Source organism: Lepisma saccharinum, chromosome 10 (genome assembly GCF_977018435.1).
Source record: "Lepisma saccharinum chromosome 10, izLepSacc3.1, whole genome shotgun sequence".
NCBI classification, from domain to species: domain Eukaryota; kingdom Metazoa; phylum Arthropoda; class Insecta; order Zygentoma; family Lepismatidae; genus Lepisma; species Lepisma saccharinum.
The window spans coordinates 33076529-33082189 of record NC_139238.1 but is presented as its reverse complement, the minus strand read 5'-3'; the positions used below and the strand labels follow the sequence as shown (position 1 = coordinate 33082189).

The following is a 5661-nucleotide window of genomic DNA, read 5'->3' as shown; positions in this document are numbered from 1 at the left end:
GAATCCCTTCGCCGCTGTTATCTTTATCCTCTATTTCACGTAGCTCCCCAATTGCCTTCAAGAAACCGAAATGTTCGGTAATGGAACCTGTGATCACGCTAACTTGAGTTCTAAGTCTACTTTAAGCAAAGATGGGCTAATCGGTGCTGACCTATAATTAAACGTGGTATCCGAACCACAACGTGCATAAGTCCAACAGTAAGGGAGCGGTCGGAACGTGGGTGACGCAAGCAGCTCTTTACAATGTTATCCTTCCCTTGCGTTGTCAAAATGTTCAGCATTCTTGAACAGATGGTCGTCGCCTTTATTCAGTGCTAAGCATTTGTATCATCATGAACCTTAGACATCGAAAGTAGAGATGTAATATTTTTCTTTTTTCAAGCTTTTGAAACGAAGCACGGAAGGAAACTGGCAACAAGGCAGACTCGGCTAAAAGCGATGTGGAGAGGAGAAAACAAATGACTGTCAGTGTCATTTGGCCCATCGCAAAGCATTATTTAAGTTCCCTTGAATGAAAAACGAACACACTTGTGAAAGGAAATGACAAAGCATTTCCTCCTGTTCAGTTTCTTCTATTTATGTATGTTGTTTGCGTGTGTCTGCAAAGATTTGATTTTGTTATTTAGCGTCGCTTTTCTACCACTTTGGATAATCGCGACGATGAGGATGAGTGATGATAGGATGAAATTAGGAAATTGATGCAGGAACACTTACAAAGAACACCCACGTCCAGGGGGAGATGCGAACCGTAACCATTGGCTTCGTAAACTCTGTACTAAGCAATCCGTGCGGAGATCGGAGTTATTTAAAGTATAGTTTTAAGTTCACTTTTTTTGCACAGATCGGTTAAATGGGACAGGACCTATAGTTTTAAAATGACATCCGAACCACTATGTGCCTCCACCGGCTATCTAACATGCTATACCTCTGTAGAGGGAGGTAGAATTGGAGAGGTAGTGTTAAAATCATGTGCAGATGAAACTTTCGATAAGTCACTTGTGAGAGATGTTTAAGGATACAATACAGCTGGGAATGATGGACCAATATCTGTTGCATAATATTTCTACATTTGCTCGCTTTTACTTTTAATTTGTCAAGTTTTGGGTTGGGTATGCAGTGGTTGTTAGGTAACTAAATCACGTTTGATGGTTCCCAATGCAAATAGTAATTTCGTTCTATCCATGGGATTTTCGCCCCTTGCTCCGCCTGTTTGTCGCAATTATTAATCATTCATTGGACAAACCATTCGCTAAATTTATATTACGCACGTTCTCTCCAAGAACCAAGTACTAAAGTTAACTGTTGCATTTCGAAGTCCCTCTCACCTTTCGTTTCACGCTACGAGGTTAAGCATTTCAAATAAGACGTCCTTATGTTTCTTTGTTTGATTTTCCTTGTAGATACAAGATTTAAAGAAGAATAATATAATATATAATAACGAAATATTGTATCACAGGTCTGTTTCCTAACTAAATGGTCAAAGAAAAGCAAACGCTGTTATTAATTTCGTTGATTCATAGTTCATTCTTTGCTATCTTCTTTATGTTAATTTTAGCGAAAAGAAAACTATTTCACTAATTAATCTTTAATAATAATAATAATAATAATAATCGCCATGTTATATCACATGAGGTATAATTTTGTTACACATTGCTTGCAGCCAGCAGCGAAAATTACATACCAGTCAAAATAATTGAAAGCACTACTCTCGCAGCCTGGCAGGTGGAACAAGTGAGTGTTGAAGCAGAGAACATCCACTCCTGCAAGCAGCAGAAGAGCTCTGAAGTTGAATTATATCGAGCTGAGGCATTTGTACATCTTATCATGATGCAAGAAAGGACAAGTGCAAAAACATGCTTTTCTGGGTTTCAAACACTAAAACTTTAACCTTTCGCGCTACACGTAAACAAAGACGGACTGCAAATAGAGAAACGCTCATTTTTTTAAAATTTTTAGTTGATATTTGTTATGAAGGAAAGGGTATATGCTGCAGATCTTTGGAAACACTCATATAGTTTGCAGGTAATGATAATTCCGTGTTAAAGTATTATATTCTGTGAAGTAAGGTATTTTTTGTGGGGGTTAGTGTAGTTTTTTTTTTGTCACCTAGTAACTTGGAGTTCTAAATTATAATTTGACTGGTACAGTCCGGTCAAGGGAAACGAAACTAGCTGGAAAGTACGATTCCAAACGCGAGAGGGGAAGCAGGTAGAACACCACCCTGTGGCTCTTGCCTGCTATAGTAAAGCACAAGTAAAAAACCTGCGCCGACCCGCAAAGCCTGTGCACCGTACTCCAGCGAGGAGGGGAGGGGGAGAGTGGACCAGGCTTCCTTATGGCACGAGCTGAATGGAAGAAGGGAAAGCTACGCTGGGACTTTTCGTCCAAGGTTTTTTTCCTTGTGGTCGCTCTGTAGGGTTCGCATGCTGTGTTTATTACTGCTTTCTGTGTTGTGTTTGTGATGTCTCTTACAATTCGTAACAAACCGTTTCGAAGTGGAACAAAGAAAACAAAGACGTATTGGTCCCTGTTGCACATTCTACAAAACACCCTTGATATAATACAAACCACAAACCATTCAGTTACTACATTTTCTTTACTGTATTTATAATAGTTTTCATAATAATACTGTTGAATACTATTCTGATTACTGCTGTGTACATTTGTGCTAATTATACGATTTAATAAGGATACCAATTAAATTGAATAACCGAAAATAAAGTTCCATGTTTACAAACAAGTTTATCTACTAATGTGACGTAATGGATACTTTCCTGATATGTTCCGTTTGCTTATATAGTATATGGATGTTTTTTTGTTTTTTTTCATTCTGTACCCTTACATAATTCGTAAACATCTATACGTATTTTGGCGGCGATGTTGCTACGTCTGAAACTTCGTTGTTTCTTCAACAGCTGACGATTTTCACGAAACCCGCTTCCTGAACAAAGTGCCTCTACTTTGCCAATGAACACTTCCATTTGACGCATGCGCACTTTCGTCCATGGTCTCAGCTAAGGTAGCCAGACAGTCTGTCTGTAGGGCCACCCCGATGGTGGCAATCTCGGTGCCTTGTAAGCAAGGGGTCCTGTGTTCGATGGAGGCACGCAGTGTTATAATTCAACATTAAACTCTAGGTCCACCATGACTAACCTATTTGTACATAAAGTGGATTTATAATAAAACCTCAAATCAATTTAACTGATACTTCTAAGCTTTTAGGCCCAAAACATTAACAAAATATAGGATATATATTATTCGTAACTCCTTTTCGCTCTTAAATTTTACAGTGATTTTATACTTCTTTTTTTAAATCCTGCAATATTGTATATTTCCCAGTGTTGAAATTTTTCTATAAAAAAAAAAAGAAAGTATTCCCCTGTGCATAGCACCACGCCATGAAGGCGAATAGGGGGTGTGGGGGTAACGGCCCACACTTTCTTGATCCGGTCGTGAGTGGGGGTGATGTGATCAGCATCACGCCCCTGACCGCCTTTACCCCCCAGGGTTTCCCCCAGGTACCCATGTTATTCGACGCTGGGTAGGCGCCGGGGCCGCTTCCACCGTTAGAAAAGTTCTCGGATTTGAACCGGCCGGGGATCGAACCCGGGACCTTGAGCATGGTAGTCAGACGCGTTACCGACTGAGCCACCGCGGCCACTTTTTCTATACATATATTAATGCTGGACTAAGAACGCCTCAATTTCCAATCAAACTTTGTAATCAAGGGGTCCAGTAGAGACAGAAGAGACACATATTGGTTCGGATCCCATTCAGTCCCGATTAGTCTATCTGTTCACAAATCAGACTTGCAACAACCCATTATCTCTTTACCTTAATATCCAGGAAAAGTAACTTGTCGATCTGAATTCTAATTTGCTAATTCTACACATGTTTACATAGTTTGCGGTATTCTTTTGTATTAAAATCGTTAGAATTAAATGCAAAATTTACTTTAGTTTTTCCTTCAAAACGCTTTGAATTCAAAGCTTTATTCTTCCATAGCATTTGAACTTAATTGAAAAACAAGCCTGGGAAAAACGCCGCGGGCTGTTTCCATTGAATGGCGACTCGAAATCTGGGCAGGAGTCCGCGAGGAGTAGCGATCGACAAGCGAAAATAACAATTATACCAATACAAAATTAGATTATAGCAGTATACAATGACTTGCATTTTGTTACTTCCAGTTTGCAAATGCAGCAGTAGGGGCCTCCCCCATGGCGCAGTGGTAGCGTATTTGCCTTGTAATCAAGGGGTCCCGGGTTCGATACCCGGTGGAGGCACAAGTGGTTCGGATCCCACTTTAAACTGTAGGTCCAGTCCCGATTAGCCATACTGTGCATAAAGTGGACTTAAAACACCAACTCAAAAAAATGCAGCAGTAGTCACGTTAGTAGTATCGGAACGCGCTAACGTCGGTCGCTATTTAATATTCGCAATTCATTTGCACGGGTTTTAATTAATTTGCACGTACTTAGAACTAATTTGCATGTACTTAGAATTCATTTGCATGTACTTAGAGTACTTTACATTTATGTATTTGCATGTTTATAACTTTTTATGAAAAATATGTATATAGAAGGTAATTAGAGGTACTAAACGCTATGCATATGGTTTTATATTCATTACTGCAAAGTATGTAATGTATAAATCGATAATAATTAATGTTTATAATATTGAAAATAAGTTTTCTATGGTTTATGAACCGCTATGAACGGTGGTAATGGGTGTAGGTACAGGTTCAATTACGAAAGAAGACGGTCCCGGTATTCGAACCCGCGATACGTAATATTATTAATTAGTACTATGTAATACTGTTATATGGCATATAATATATTGAGCGGAGAAGAACTATGTATAACGTGTGAGCTGAGTCTGATGCCAGACAGACAAGGGTGAACTCCGCGCAGGTAGAGGAGAAATGAATTTGGGGGAAGTGCGTTCAAGGTCAAATGACGTCACAACGCCACAACAAACAAAGAACCCGATTGACCAATCAGAACCGGTTTTTTCAAGGTTAACCAGTACGCAAGAACAGGGGAAAGCTATGCAATACTGTAGGGCAGGGGAGGGATTCAACCAGACAACAAAGAATGTCTGAGAATGCGCAGCAAGGGTCAAATCTCTGAAGCTATGCGTCGCTTGTAGAACCGGTTTCCGCCGCCAATTAATATTCCGCTCAGGTTTGCCTTCAAGGCACAGGACGCTTTAGCGCAGGGTTTTTTTATCTGTACTATGAAGAAGGGAGAGCTATTAGGGACGGGGCCTACAGTTTTCACCATTTGCTTTTATTACGGGGTAACGAACCTAGGACCCTTTGATTATTGATTTAGGTAGTAAATGTATGTTACTGTGTGCTATTTAACTTAATTTTGAGTTTATTTTTTACCAAACTTTGACTTTATGTCAAACATTTTCACAGCTTATCCTTATTTTTACAAAAATAACACTATTTGTACTATTCAAGCAACATTTTTTATTAAATTTTCGACACACAAAGTGTGTGTTCTCAACTTCTATCTGTTTATTTTACAACTTTATATTAATTTTTACCAAAATAACACTATTTATACTAATCAGGCAATATTTTTTATTAAATTTGGGACTCACAAAGACATTTTTTCAACTTTTAATTTATTATTTTACAACTTTATGTTAATT

At 38.9% G+C, this 5661-nt stretch overlaps 1 non-coding gene across 1 annotated transcript; it reads left to right on the top strand.

Annotated features, from left to right (window-relative positions):
• The first annotated feature begins 4208 nt into the window (after positions 1 to 4208).
• TRNAT-UGU (transfer RNA threonine (anticodon UGU)) lies at positions 4209 to 4283 on the top strand. Its single transcript has one exon. It is a non-coding gene; the product is annotated as a tRNA-Thr (tRNA).
• Positions 4284 to 5661: the final 1378 nt, after the last annotated feature.